General features: G+C 41.0%; 1 long non-coding RNA gene across 1 annotated transcript; it reads right to left on the bottom strand.

Annotated features, from left to right (window-relative positions):
* Positions 1-4,028: 4,028 nt before the first annotated feature.
* On the bottom strand, positions 4,029-15,144 carry LOC148127808 (uncharacterized). Its single transcript, XR_015741124.1, has 3 exons — positions 15,042-15,144; positions 12,717-12,765; positions 4,029-5,033 (listed from the first exon to the last, which is right to left on the bottom strand). It is a non-coding gene; the product is annotated as an uncharacterized LOC148127808 (long non-coding RNA).
* Between the last annotated feature and the right edge of the window lie 619 nt (positions 15,145-15,763).

The raw sequence follows: 15,763 nt of genomic DNA on the forward strand, positions 1-15,763 counted from the left end.
GCCTTCATCCTCACGATGCCTGGGTGGCCTTCGTGCAGGACCTTTAAGACTGGCTCTTGTAGTTTAGTAGGGATGACCACCCTTGTCCCCCACAGCAAACAACCCTGTAGGGATGACAACTCTTGCCTGTGAATCTTGAATGGCAAAAATTCAGAGGTGTATTGAATTGCAGGCCACCCACTTCCCAACCAGTCCATGACTTGGGCGATTACCTTGTCCCTTCTGGAATGAGTGGCAATGTCCTCGGCTGTGATGGGCAGGTTGAGTTCGTTGACCTCAAAAATGGCGTGGATGGGTGCAGGGTCTTCGACTGGCACCAGTAGAGGGCAACAACTGAGGGCATCTGCATGGCACAGGTTTTTCCCCGGGCGATGCACCAGCTTGTATGAATAGGTGGCCAGGAACAGAGTCCACCTGGTCATCCTTGGGGATAGGACCTGTGGGGTTTGCTTATCCCCTGACAAAAGGCCTAAAAGTGGCTTGTGATCTGTTATTAGTTCAAAATGGTGACCATAAAGGAATTCGTGAAACTTTTTGACAGCCACAACTGCAGCCAAATCCTCTTTATCAATTTGGCTGTAATTTCGTTCTGCTGCAGAGAAAGTTCTTGAGAAGAAGGCAATTGGTGCCTCAGAGCCATTGGGGTGCCTGTGGCTCAGAACAGCCCCTATACCAAAGGGGGAGGCATCTGCCGCCAGGACTAAGGGTAGCTGCTGACTGAATTGAATTAAAACTGCATTAGATGTGAGCAAGGACTTAATGGATTGGAAGGCATGGGCTTCTCTTGGTCCCCAATGCCAGGGGGATTGTTTGTCCAAAAGTCTGTGCAGAGGTTCTGCTGTGGAGGCTTTATGTGGAAGGAATGCAGCATAGAAACTTAGAAGCCCTAAGAAGGCTTGGAGCTCAGTCTTGTTGGAAGGTGTGGGTGCCTCGTGGATAGCTCTGACTTTGGACTCAATTGGGTGTATACCAGAGGCATCAATTCTGTAACCTAGAAAGTCCACTTGCTTAGTGGCGATGGTGCACTTGTCCCTTTTAAGTTTAAGGCCATGCTGTCTAAACGCTCAAGGACTGCTCTGTGTATTAGTTGTGTTTTATCCATAGCTGAAACCAAAATGTTGTCAAAATAGGGGACTATGCCTGGGAGTCCTTGGAGAAGCCTCTCCATTAGAGATTGAAAAATCCCAGGGGCTACATTTACTCCAAACTGGAGACGCTTGCACTTAAATGCACCCCTATGGTGACTATGGTTTGTAATTCTGCAGTTTGGTCATCTACAGGGAACTGTTGGTAGGCCTGGGACATAACTAATTTTGCAAAAATAATTCCCGGCTCAAAGGTATGTAAGAGATGTTGGATGACAGGGACAGGGTAGGCACTGATTTGTAAGAATCTATTCAGGGAAGTCTTGTAGTCAGCACAGATTCTCACGCTGCCATCTTTCTTAAGTGGGGTGACTATGGGGGTCTCCCATTTTGCTAAATCTACTGGTTCTAATACCCCTTGCTTTATTAATTTATCTAGCTCCATATCTAATTTGGGGCGGATAGCAAAGGGTACCCTACGTGGTTTCAGGCGGATGGGAGTTGCCTGTGGGTCTACACTGAATGAAATAGGGGTACCAGAGTAACACCCTAAATCTTCGCTAAATACATCAGAATAGTCTCTGAATAGGGTGTCTACTTCAGAGGTTGAAACAGTGTGGATACCGGTTATGCTGAGACCAAGAGCAGGGAACTGGTCTAATCCTAGTAAACTAGGGAGGGCACCATCTACCACTACTAAAGGCAAGTGGCCTTTGAAGTTTTGGAATTGGATTAAAAACTTGCCATTCCCGAGGACAGGGATGGTCCTGCCTTGGTAATCACGCAGTCAGGTGGCAGCTCAGGAGCTTCTTCTTGGACATTCTTGGATGCATCTTCTTTAGCGTTTCCCAGGAGATGATGGAAAATGCAGAGCCCGTTTCCACCTCCATCCTGCAGGGCTTACCTTCTAAAAAAACAAAGATACTTACTTTGTTAGAGCCTGTTGTAGTATGATCTGAGTGGTAGCAGGTATAGCAGTCCTCAACTTGCCTTTGGAAAATAGGAGTAGGCTGAGGTCTTTGTGGAAAAGTTCTCCCTGCTTGGCAGACTCTAACCAGGTGGCCTTTTTTTTGACAGTTCAGGCAGATGGCATTCCTGAACCTGCAGGATGCCCTGAGATGGGTTCCTCCACAGCTTAGGCAGATGGGTTGCTGCCTGGGGGAAAGGTTGTTTTTTTGTCTTGGTCCTTCTAGAGGGGGCTTCTGTTGTCTGAGGCGGTTTACCTCGATTGGGTCTTCAGAATTTTCATCTAGGGAGACTTCCTCAGAATGAATAGTTGAGCTGCCTTGTCTAATGGGGTTCCCTTGTATTTCAGCTGCTGACAGAGCAGATAGCTCAGCAGCTTGTGATTCCTCTATGGCTATAGCTAGGGTCAGGTCTTTTTTAGCTAGCAAACGTCTTTGAAGTCTCAGGTCCTTGACCCCACAGACTATTTGATCTAGGAACATGTCCTCTAGGTAATCCCTGAAGCCACATTGTAGGGCAGCTGATCGTAAGGCTGCCACATACTCACTAACTGACTCCCCCTCAGACTGCTTTTTATTCCTAAAGGCATGTCTCCTAGCAATTTGGGAAGGCTTAGGGGAGTAGTGGTTGGAGAGGATCTCTTGTAACTCCTCCCAGGGGATAGTCCTAATGGAACGCGGAGCGACCAGTGCCATGGCGGTGTCAAAAACCGCAACTCCGCAGAAACTCAGGAAATAGGACTTCTTTCTATGGTCTGTGGCATCCGCAAGGTCTATCGCATCCAGGAAGCAGAAAAAAATGATTTTTATATGATTCCCACGTCTCGGCTGTCGGCTTGAAGGGTGGGAATGCCGGGTTAGAAGTCATCGTGAGGCAGCAGCGTCTATCTCCTCAGCTGGGGAGGTTTTAAACTTCACGCTCTCAAAAGAGCGATTGCGGCTGCACCTGTCAGGCGGCGCCTGTCTCCTCAGCTGGGGAGGCTTTAAACTTCGTGTTCGCAGAGAGCGTCTGTGGCTGCAACTAATCAGCTCTCGGTGGCTCCGGCTCTTTTTGTAGTGCCTGAGCTCAGCTGTTTTATGTCTGGTAGCCTCTTATTGTATCCTGCCCTTGTCGCCAGTGTTGTAGAGAGGCGGAAGATACGAGGCAGATACAGAGCTAACAGCAAAAGGCTTTATTCTGAGAATAAAGGGTTGCCGCGGCTTCCGGGGCTAGCAGGCAGATCAGCTGGTGGCAACAGCTGATGCCGTTTGACAGCTCCTTTTATAGCCGGCTGTCAAACAGCATCAGCTAATGGGAGCGATCAGTGCTCCCGCCAGAACTGCAGACCAGAGTGGGGACTTCCACCAGTTCTGTGAATACAACAACTAGTTGTTAAAATGTCTAGGTAGGGATGTGCTTCTGCCAATTCTTTAAAATACTTGATATTGGTATTATATATTCCCCCAAGATCTGACTGGAAGTATACATTTATATTAATAAAGGGCATATTCTAACTTTTCAGAAATTAAGATAACCCACTGATGTTGATACTGAAACTGAGAAAAGCACCCTGAGATTTTTGTTGCTGTTGTTGGAAAGATTAATAAATTCCCATTTGTTAAATGTGATTATCTGGACCTGGTTTTAGAATACCATTGATCGTCCCTTCTTGAAGTGATAATTCTGATGTATTATTTTATTTATTTATTAAACATATTTACATAACTTCGCTACTCACAGCTAGTTGACTCCAGGCAGCTTGTAACATTTTAAAAAATTAAAAGATGCATCATACAATAAAGCTGTTAAAAAGATCTTTAGAAGTGAGAGAAAATATAAATTGATTGATGTCATTTCATTTTTTGTGAGCAAAGAATTTGTAAGAGAAATGGCTTGGTTTTGTTATCTCTGTGGTTGTATTAGATTGGTAAGATTTTGTAAAAGTTTCTGCTATACTTTAGTTTTATTCATAAAAAAATAGGTGACATTGGCTCTTGATTCAAGGTTGCAAATAACTTCATTTTAAAATAATCTGAGAAGTGCAGGGCACAAATTGGTTCAAGAAGTACAAATCTCAGTAACCAATTTTTAATATATTCTTTCTTCCATTCTGAAATAAAAAAAATCATGAGTTGCTTTTAACAATTCTTTTTGCTTTTATTCCTAGGAATTCCAAAGCTTTAACAGATTTTAGTATTTATTTGATTTGTCAATCACTTACAAGATACAAGTATAAGAATAAATATAGTTTTGAATACATGAGACAGATACTTATAAGAAAAATAAAAGAAACAATAGGACAGGGACAGTAGGCATGTTGGTATGCTTATGCACACCACCTACAGACCTCTTAGGAAAGGGGTGAGGTCAATAGTAGAAAGTCTAAGGTTAAAGTTTTGGGGGTTTGGGGAAGAAACCACAGAGTCAGGTAGAGTATTTCAGACATTGACCATATCTGTTGCTGAAGTCGTACTTCCTGCAATCAAGTTTGGTGCTATTAACCTTGAGTTTGTATCTATTGTTTGCTCTTGTGTTGTTATGGTTGAAGCTGAAGTATTCATTGACAGGTAGGACATTGCAATGTACGATTTTATATACCATACTTAGATCGGACCGGAGGCAACATAGTTCTAGGTTTTCTAGGTCTAGAGTTTCAAGTCTGGTGGCATAAGGTATTCTGAAATTGTATCCAATCTTTTAAAAAAAATAAAAATAAATGGAAATATTTTTATTACAGTAGCATTTTTGTCAAAAAAATAAAAATAAAAACAGTGGGTGATATTTATGGCTTTGAACCGGCAACTGAGTTCTCCATCAACTCCGGAAGACCCATGTTAGAATCAACTTTTACTTGTTAGCTGTTTGCCCAGCAGGTGGTGCTGTTGTTCAGGGACTTGATGGGTAAGTGATGCTGGATCCTTATCCTTTCAGAAAAAAGGGATCTCTCTTAATCATTGACATCATTTTGATTCTGGCTTAATTTGCTGACATATCTAACATATCCTGGGGAATAATGGAGAGAAAGAAAAAAAGGAGAGAGAACGGGAGAAACATTATTTCTGAGAAGACCAAGATATGATGGTGATGGTGGTTTATAAATTTAGAACAGTAAAAGCACATCAATTATATCAGATAAACATTGTAATTTGTGGAATGCTTTTATCTCAGTTGACCTATTATTAGAATGTTAATAGAGGAGAGTAGTAGCAGTGTGTGTGTGTGTGTGTGTGTGTGTGTGTGTGTGCATGTGTCTATGTTCATTTTCTTCAGTGTTAGCTTTTAATTTCATCCAATGTAATGTGCGCATCCTATAACCAATCGTAATGTGGAAGTGTCCCAAAGTTTGAAAATGAAAATTCAGCATATGTAAGAAAATAGAATCATTTAAAAGTTTGGGTTAAATTTCATTTAGATTACAGCTATTTTATCCACAGGAAAGGGTGCTCTAGTTCAATTGAACTACTGTCACACTGGAGAGAGTGGTGGGGGGAGAGAGGGCGAAGGAGGGAGAGGGGGAGAGTTTTAGAATTTTTTTCAATTTTGCTACTCTCACTGCTTGAAACAAGAGATTGGAGACATAACTGATTATTGCTTAACATTTTTTAAACTATTACAACCTGCTCTATAAGGGGCAACCTTTCAAAACCACTTGGATGATTCACATGGTCTGGTATAGAGCAGCCCAGTTATTTTCTGGTGCTTGATGGTGGGAGCACATTACACCTGTGCTAGAGGCCCAGGATTGGCTTCCAGGTGCAAGCGAAGGTGCTGGTTTTAACCCACAAAGCCCTTTAGAACTGCGTCTGCTCTTTATAATTGATCTGATGATTTCAATCTTGCTGGGAAAAGCAACTAGCGGTTCCCCACTTTAAGGAGGTGTAGGCCAAAGCTTGAAAAAGCTGTTTTTCTGGAACAGTTCCAGCCCTTTGGACTGGCCTCATTCTGGAACTCAGACCTAGGTTTGACCTCGGTTTCTTCCAGCAGCAGCTGAAAACAGAGTTCTTCAAGAAGCCATTTGAGAAGAAATAAGGCCTGGTTTTGAAGTCTGTTTTTTTGCTAAGGCTCTTAGTAATTTTTCAGCGGATTGTGCTTTGTATACTTCTGTAAGAACTGTCTGGTGTTCTGTGGAATTGCTACAGAAAATAAAAGGTAAAGCAAACATTCTTAGCCGCAGTGGCTAGAGTGCAGTACTGCAGGATATTTCTGCTGCCTGGTGGCTGCCTGCTATTTGACAGTTCGAATCTCACTAGGCTCAAGGTTAACACAGCCTTCCATCCTTTCAAGGTGGATAAAATGAGGGCCCAGATTGTTGGGGGCAATATGCTGACTCTGTACACCACTTAGAGAGAGCTGTAAAAGCACTGTGAAGCAATATATAAGTCTAAGTGCTATTACTATTCTCCTAGAAATTTCCTAGAAAGGGTGGCAGGGAACAAGTTTATCAGGTAGTCCATCCTTAGCAACTATAATTAGATACAGTAACTCTGTCACTAAGTAACTCAGTCATTCAGCAATTTTATTGCCAGCTTTCTAAACTGATTTTGCTTGTCTGAAGCTGGCTGAAGAGGATGCAAATGATGACTGGGGAATGCTGCAACTGTTTTTAAGTGTGAAGACCAGTTATAAAGTTACTTTTTCAGCATCATCATAATTTTGAATAAGGGCAGCTATTAGCAACTGCGTCGTTTAGCAACTGTTGAAAGTTATGATGGTGTCGAAAAAGTAACTTTATGACCCATCCTCACATTTACAACTTTTGCAGATCTGTAAAGCAAAGGGAAGCTGAAGTAAAATAATAAACTTGTGGCCTCACTTAGCAACTATTTTGCTTAACTACTGAGTTGCCAGTCCCATTTGTGTCACTAAATGTGGACTACCCGTACCTATTTTTGAAAGGGGCCCATATAGCCTGCTCTTAAAATTCCAAAAATGCCAAGCAGCTCCAAAAACTGCTTTCCTGTGACTTAATCTCTTAGGTTTTTTTTCCCCCTAACCTTGAAATGGAAGCTGGTTGCAGGTCTAAATACTCTGCCTTTTCCCTAGCTGGAAGTGTTTATTTTCACAAGCTATTTACACGGTGCGTTCCAGAAGTTGGAGAGAAGTTTTCTAGCTATCAGGAAAAAAACACTCATGCCATTGGTTCTGTTTGATAAAATATTAGCCTATTAATTCCATCTTAGTATAGAGTGCTAAAGAAAATCAATCAATCAGAATAGAGCTGGAAGGGACTTTGGAGGTCTTCTAGTCCAGCCCTCTGCTCAAGAGCCTATACCATTTCAGGCAACTGACTGTACAGTCTCTATTTTAAAAACCTCCAGGGATGAAGCATCTACAGCTTCTGAAAGCAAGTTGTTCCACTGGTTATTTGTCCTCACTGTTAGGAAGTTTCTCCTTAAATCCAGATTGCTTCTCTCCTTGAGTTACTTATCCTGCCCTCTGGTGCTTTGTCAAATAAATTGACCTTCCCTCCTCTTTGTGGCAGCCTTCCAAATACTGAAATGCTTCTATCATGTCCCCGCTAGTCCTTCTTTTCTGTAAACTAGTCAAACCCCAAACTGTTCTTCATATGTTTTAGTCTTCAGGCCTTTAATCATCCTAGTTGCTCTTCTTTGCACTTCTTTTTTTTTCAAAGTCTCAACATCTTTTTTGTAACATGGTGACCAATACTGGATGCCATATTCCAGGGGTGGCCTTTATAAAGCCATACTAACACTTCACGTGATTTTGATTCTATGCCTTGGTTTGTACAACCCAGGATTATATTCGCTTTTTGGGGCTGCTGCCGCACACTGCTGGTTCATGTTTAAGTGATCATCCACTAGGACTCTAAGCTAGGTGTCAGGGCAGGTTTCAAAAGTCAGTATTGGTCAGTTGTGCTCTTGTGCTAATAATATAAATAAATAGATCAAGGTCACTATACTGTAATGTAATAAAAATTGAAAGCTACTTTGATTTAATGGTTAAGGCATTGGGCTAGAAATCAGGTGGCCATGAGTTCTAGTCCTGCCTTAGTTGCATAATCATCCGGGAGGCCTTGGGCCAGTCACTTTTTCTCTGCCCTAGGAAGGAGGTAATGGTAAACTACCTCTGAAAAACCTTGCCAAGAAAATTGCAGGAACTTATCCAGGCAGCTGCTAGGAGTCAATACAGATTCAAAAGCATGCATAAACACACACACTCCGTCTCTCTCTCACACACATTCACTTCTGAAAAACCTTGCCAAGAAAATTGCAGGGACTTGGGTAGGAAGTCTCTAAGAATCAGGCACGATTGAAAGGAAAAAGAAGAGAGGCTGAATCAATTGAATCTTGTATTTTCTAGTTGTTCAAGTTGACGCAACTCATTTTGTTACCTCTTCACTAAAGAGCACTTAATATAATGACTGATTCTGCTAGTTTTCGTGCTTTCAGGTATTCTTTGACTTATGACTGTAATTGAGGAAGTATAATTACAAGTCATTTCAGTTATAAGTTAAGGCACCCATAGGACTGGAAGTAATTTTCCGGCCTTTTTTGCGGTGATCATTAAGTAAGCACCACCACCGTCATTAAGAGAAGATGGTGGTCATTAAGTGAATGCAATAGTTGTTAAGCAAACCTATTCATCTGAATGAGTGGGTTTTTTGTTAACCAGAAATCAGTGGAAAACATTGCGAATCGAAGTGAGCATGGAACACCATGATGGATCATAAAGTTGACCTGCCCAATCATGCGGTCATGTGGCAGCAGGCAAGGACATGCCACCATTGACAATGGCGGCGAGTGTTTTACAGGCTGTGAAGCACCGATTCTGCTGCTCTTCAAACATTGTTCATAAAATAAAATAAATGTTCATAAAATGACTAGCCATTAAGTAGGACTCCCTGTTTATTTATGATCTAAATCTTTGCATATTAACTAATTTCATAATTTCAGTACTGTATGTTATTTGACTTAATGGCTGAAGTGAACTATATTTCGTGAGTAGGCTTTGCCAGTAAATTGTCAAGGAAATTACCCCCAAAGTGCATTACTTACTATTATACTGTGAATTTGACATAAGATAAATGAGTAATACATCAGTAATCATATAATTTGTTATTTTCTACATCTTTATTTAAACTTAATTTAATTTTAGTTTTTTCTTAATCTTGTCCTTTTCCCATTGCCACCCAGTAGAGAGAGTTTAAGTGAAAGCATTCCCTTCAAATGTCAGATGTTCCCATAGCCAAAACAGACTGTCCACCTTTGCTTTTATGGATATGACTTCTGTCTATCATCTGTCTGTCTGTCTGTCTGTCTGTCTGTCTGTCTGTCTGTCTATCTATCTATCATCTAATTTCTCTAATAAAATGGAGTGGGTGACAGAAAAGCAATTTGCAAAAACAGAAGTATTTCTGAATAAAATAATAAGAAATAGCATTAGGGTCAAATTGCCTCTTTAAAATGTTATAAATCAGCGGTTGCCAACTGGTGGGCCATGGCCCACTGATGGACCATGAGAAAATTTTGGTGGGCCTCAGAGAAATCTCACCCCTAGAGCATCCCCCACAAAGCAATTAATCCAGGCTGCACAAAAACACAAGGCTGCTCAGCCTACATGGCCTACGGGAACCCTCCCCGCCCACTCACTCCTTACCCAGCAAACTTGTCTGCTAAGTTGCTATTTTTCCTTTTTCCGACCATCATCTGTTTTGCTGTGCTGGAGATTTAGATTAGCTAGAAAGCAGGAAATGGTTGGATTTCTTGCTTTGGAGCTAAGCACAGCTGAACCTTCCTTAGGACTGAAGGTTTGCTTGCAAGCAAATTCAGTGCAGACTCACGGCAAGCAAATTTGAGAGACTGAGCTAGCTGATGACAGATAGATAGATAACTGAATGATTCTGTGAGCAAGTCAATGGACGATAGATAGATTTCTGAATGAATCTGTGATTCTGTGAGCAACTCAATCTGTTTGCCTTCTTTGCCTGATTTTGGGTAAAAGTTGCTCTTTTTTAAATAAAAAAATCAATATTTATATAAATATTTATAATATTTACATACAAGCCATGCCCAGCCAGTCACATGACCACCAAGCCACACCCACAAATTAGGCCATGCCCACAGAGTCCGATAGTGGTCCCTGGGATCTAAAATTATGAATTTGGTGGTCCCAGAGGTCCAAAAGGTTGGTTACCCCTGTTATAAATCATAATAGTTAGGATTAGAGTTAGGGATTTTCTTGTGTCAGCAAAAGCAAAAGGAACTTGATGAGCTTATCATGTGTTATATAAAGTATCAGATTAAACCAAATAATTGGGATCCTTTTTCTATCAAAACAGATTGTGATAGATTGGCAGAAAGGAATTGAACCTAACATACATCATGTTTGGATGGTTTGGAAGGTTGATCTGCCAAATTTGTATATTACCTTTAAGGACTGCATTAGTCTTTATTTGGAGTAAAAGTTTCACCTTTTCATGTGTCCAGAAACATTCACTGCTGTCTAACCAAAGCAAAACCACCAATTTGAAGTTAGGTTATTAGCACCTCTACTTTTACTCACATGTAATATAGTTGCAGATGGCCCTATTTTCCCCACATTTTTGCTCATTTGTATCAGTGAATATACACACTCAGAACCCAAGTACACCCAATTTTTTCGCTTCCTGTTGGTTTCTCTTTCAAGTTTAGTGGAACTAAAATAACACCCCTCTTCCCTGGGATGTTTCACTTGCCAATCACATATAGTCTTCCATCTTAGAGCTGGCTGAGCTGCTGGAAAGCATTAACTTCTGGCTTTTGGCAATTTGCCCCTTGCGCAAGAGAACATGTGGCTATGTTTTTAGATCAGAGTGTTGGGAAAAGGGTGCCGGGCTTGTAAATAATGAGTTGTCTGCTTCACTCCCAGTGGATCACAGTGAAAATTTACCTTGGCCTGCTGTTTTTTTGTTTACCACTTCTGACATTGGAATACTTTGGACCTGAGGGAAATATCCTATTACCTTGTCACAAAGGAAGGGATTTGTGAGAATGATGCAACGGATGTGTTTGCTTGGTTGCAGAGAGGCTGGAAAACAGAAGGTTCAAACTTTTTTTTAAAAAAAAAATCTGGGATATCATGTAAGAATCCTTGTGCAGAATGATGGTTTAGTTTTTAGGTAAGAATTAGCAGAGACAGTGCAGCACATTCCTTAAAGGGAGGAGGGGGGATATTCAGCTGATCAATCCACACTGCTTTCCCTGTGAACCAAGTTGGAATTGTCTCCATATAAATCGTTGCAGTCAACTACATTAAAGTATTTGTAAATATATAGCTGGCTGTTGCCTAAACTATATTATATTGTAGCAGAGGTGGTGGCAATAGTAGTAGAAGTAGGTGACACCCAGTGTCACTTTGAGGAAATAGGCAGCTGTATACATTGTTTAATTTTTGATTGGAGATTGTCTCCACTGGAGACTGAAACCAAGATCTTTACAATGAAAACCATATTCTTTAGTATAGACCCATGAAGATTACGACACTATACAAATGAAGGCTAAGGCCTCAGGGTGGACTAGAACTCACCATTTTCTGGTTTTTAGCCTGGTACTTTAACCACTGGATCAAAATGGCTGTTTTACATTTAAAACATGGGAGAATAGCAGAGGTGGTATTCAGCAGGTTCTGACCAGTTCTGGAGAACCAGTAGCGGAAATTTTGAGTAGTTCTGAGAACCAGCAAATACTACCTCTGACTAGAGATTTTACAGTATCCTTCCCCTGCCACGCCCACCAAGCCGCGCCCACAGAACTGGTAATAAAAAAAATTGAATCCCACCACTGGGCAATAGTATATGACAATCAATGTAAGTTTTATTATGATTTTTAAGATTGCAAAATAATGCAGGATTATAACCATATAGGTTTACTGATGGCTATAAATGAAGGTGACATTTATTGATTATAAATCAATTCACACAGTTCCCATTGCCTGGGACTGAAAGAGAAATATTGCAACTCTACAGGAAAAAAGAGGGAGTTAAAAAGAAAAAGAAAAAAAAAGAAGCAAGGAATTAGGGTTTGAAATTTCTTTCAAGTAGCATTTCTCCATAGGTGATGTTAAGATTGCCTTGGCTGAATATTGCTCTGGAATTAATGTTAAGGTATTTATTCTGTTGAAATAATCAGATGGTTTAAATACAACCATGTGAATCTTTTTTTGTTTGGTCTAATTTTCAATGCATTAGGTCATTGTTTCTTGCAATGTTTTCATCATCTGACTTTGGGGTATTGCATATGCTTAAAACCAGAGGGTTGGATTTGGATGTACTGAATTTAGTAAAAGCAGTGAGAGGTTTTTTTTTTTCTTGATTTCAATGAGATAAAATATATATCTAATAAAGATATGAATCTCACCAATTAGTTGATAAAAATATTTTCCAGATTTTGTTTGTGCACGTTCAGTTCTATTATATGGAACTTTAAAAAAATATTTTCAGCATTTAGTATTAAGTTTGAGTTCCGTGCCCAAATAGCATATCTAAGTTTTTTTTCCCTCTTCCATTCAATTGTGTCTGATTTCCTCTGCGATTTGTAACATTTATACACACACACACACGCACACGTATATACACATGGAAACTGTTTTTATATTACATTGATTCATTTGATCACTCTTAATATCATATTACTATGAAGATGCATGAGAGAAAAACAACAAGTGAGATGATTTTAAAAGTATACTCACTGAAAAGCTGGACTTTTACCCACTTTCTTATCATGCCACAAATGCTAATCTAAAAAAAAAGATCAGTATTTATGCTAGAAGCAATACAGTTTCTCAATTGATTCAAGGGTTTGTTGCCAAATGGTTTCCTCCTAAGCAGTTAGGTAATGAAGAACAGCATCAGGATTTACCGTTCTGGGTGCCATTAAGTTTTGCATGATTCCCTAGCCCCGTTATGGTGAACACAAAGCTATCTCTCCAGGCACACCAGCCAGCCGTTGTCCATTGCTCTTCTGGCTTCTGGCACATGCATGCATGCTAGCCAGCTGGTTTTCACGGGCATTGGAAACTGGAAGAGCAGCTCCCTGGTGTGTGCACCAGGAAGCTGGTCTTCCGGTTCCTGGCATGCGCACTGGCCATCTGGTCTTCCAGTTTCTGGTGCACATGCGCACGCCAAGACCAGCTGACTGGCATGCATAGGTGCATCAGAAACTAGAAGCTCAGCTTCCCAGTGCATGCATGCATGCCGGGGAGCTGCTCTTCTGGTTTCCAGTGCACCGGGGAGTTGCTCTTCCCGTTTTGGGCATTCCTCCCCCTGCACATGCACGCTCCCATTTTGGCACTCCATGCCAAAAAGGTCTCTCAACACTGCTCTAGCCACTAGAAACTAAAATTGCTGATGGCGGCCCTCTAATATAATGCAGACCTTTCAAGAATGGCAGTAAAATAATGCATATTGTAGTTAACTAATGCTCCAGTTACAACGCTTTCCGATCTTATTGCTCATAAGATAGAACCAATAACAGCAGAGTATAGAAGGCAAATTGGCAGTGGAGTGATCAAATAAATTTGTGTATCATGCAATACAAACGCTGCATTTCCCTTAACAAGAGAACTGTGTTTGGCATTTCACGGATCAAAGCTGAATGTTGGAAAACAAATCAGGAAAACGTAAAGGCTTTTATTTAAAAGCGAAGTCGAGAGAGTGGAAAGTGTGTCACTGCAGGAAGAGATGCTAAACATCGATGGTTTCATATCACTTGCTGTATTATAAAGTAAATCTGAGTGGGTGTGTGGCTGTGGGAGTTTGTGGAGTAGGGAGAGGATACCTAAATCCTAGCCACCTTACTTGGCCTCATATTCTCTCTCTGGACTCAAGGTTCCTTTTTTCCCCTAAATATTTTGGTATTTGACTCAGCACGTACCCAGACTAGGATTAGGGACTGCCTTGGATCTGCTTAAATTTGACTTGGCATAATTATACGTTTTTGATCTTGGCTTTGCCAGAATAGAGCCTGTTTTGTTGGTGACCATGAGTGCAGTCCTAGCTGAACAATTACAACAGCGGCCTCGCCCCTCTGGCTTCTGTCTGAGACAAACTTTCCTTGTAATGCACTTTTCAGCTTCAGGGTAGAGGAGATTCTCTCGCTCGGGTTTGTTAGTTAATTGATACAAGAAAGCCCATTTGGACATCAGGACTGAGCAGAGTCTGCTTAGGGGGAAGGGGAGCAGGAGGGGAAAGCTAGCCCTGTCTCCCATTGTTGCTTATTTAGTGTAGCATTTGGCATAGGGAAGGCAGAAAGCTATCATAGATAGCCAGTTGTAATCAAAGAAAGCCTCTGTGGGTTGAGGACCATTTCATACAGATACTATCTCCATGTAATGATGCTATGAACAACAGCATGGTATCTAGGCACAAATCTCCCTGATCCTGAGAGGTGAAACAAGTATTGGAGCGATGTTTTTCTAATTAGTGGTGGCCCACATGAAGAAGCACACTACGCTAGCAATATTGTCATCTTTCTAATAAGAAGCTCTGTTCTTATTGAAAATGGTATCCAGTTCGGTTCTTCCTTCACCAGAGGGGAAAAAAAAGCAATGAATAACAGTGGTCCAATGCTGGCCACATCTCTGGTTCTGTTCCTGCCTTTGCACGATGTATTGCATGTTCTCAAAACCAACAGCCTCAAACTCCTCCCAGTTAAATAAATCAGACTCTTCCTCAGTCAGCTCCATATGTGACCAACTCAGAGTGCATCTAAGCAATTTTATCTGGCAGATTTCTCAAATAGTCCTCACAAGCAGCCTTGTAGACCAGGGGTCTCCAACCCTGGCAACTTAAAGACTTGTGGACTTCAACTCCTAGACAATTCTGGAAATTGAAATCCACAAGTCTTAAAGTTGCCAAGGTTGGAGACCCCTGGAATGTAGACTACTTTCCTACTTAGGAGTGACCAGGTCACCCTGAAGAAGATGACTGCCAATCTTCAGACAATATAAGAGTAGAAAGATAACTATCTTTTGCTGTTTTTATTGCCATGAAGTGAATCCTTAAGAAAGACTTACCTGTATCTCCCCAGGTTAGTTTTTTGTTGTCCTCCTCCTCCTCCTCCTCCTCTGGTGCTCTAGGCATTTCTTCTGCCGTTCATGTCATGGAGTTTTTCTGAAAACTGGGGGTGGAGCATATCTCTTTATCTACATGGAGGGAAAAGCTGTATGTGTGAAATCTGATCTTCTGCAGAAGCAGGAGGCCTTTGTTCAGTCAAATACTGCTTGGCAGAAGGGCTAAAGTAACTGGGATAAGACTGTTTCTTGTTTGCTAGGGAGGAAGGTATATCTAACCCACCTTTCACGGAGCAGCTACTTGGCTAAGGGAATGCTGTGGTTCTCACTAGCATTCTCCTTTAGGAAATGAAGGAGTAGGGAAGATTAGCAGTGAGAGGAGAAATAGTTATTTTGTTTTGCTCTGTTTTGAAACTAGTTTAACAACAAATTATGCTAGACCCAAAGATGCTTTCTTTCAAAAGGCAACTGGACTTTCTGGAAAGAAAGCACCTTTGAGACAACCATGAGCTGGATGATTTGAGAATCTCCATACATAAATTAAGCTAGAGATGAATGGGATCACTTTGGGATTCGCTTAGCAGAGGAAAGTGAAATATACATTTTAGAAACAATCCAAAATACAAATTACATACAGGAAGATTTCAAAGTACCAATAGAATAGTGCAAAATATAAGATAAAATGCTATTGAAAGAGCAGTGCTAGTTATAAAAATCACTAGTGT

Source organism: Pseudonaja textilis, chromosome 1, assembly GCF_049901715.1.
Source record: "Pseudonaja textilis isolate UNSWEBS1 chromosome 1, rPseTex1.2, whole genome shotgun sequence".
In the NCBI taxonomy this organism is placed as follows: Eukaryota; Metazoa; Chordata; class Lepidosauria; order Squamata; family Elapidae; genus Pseudonaja; species Pseudonaja textilis.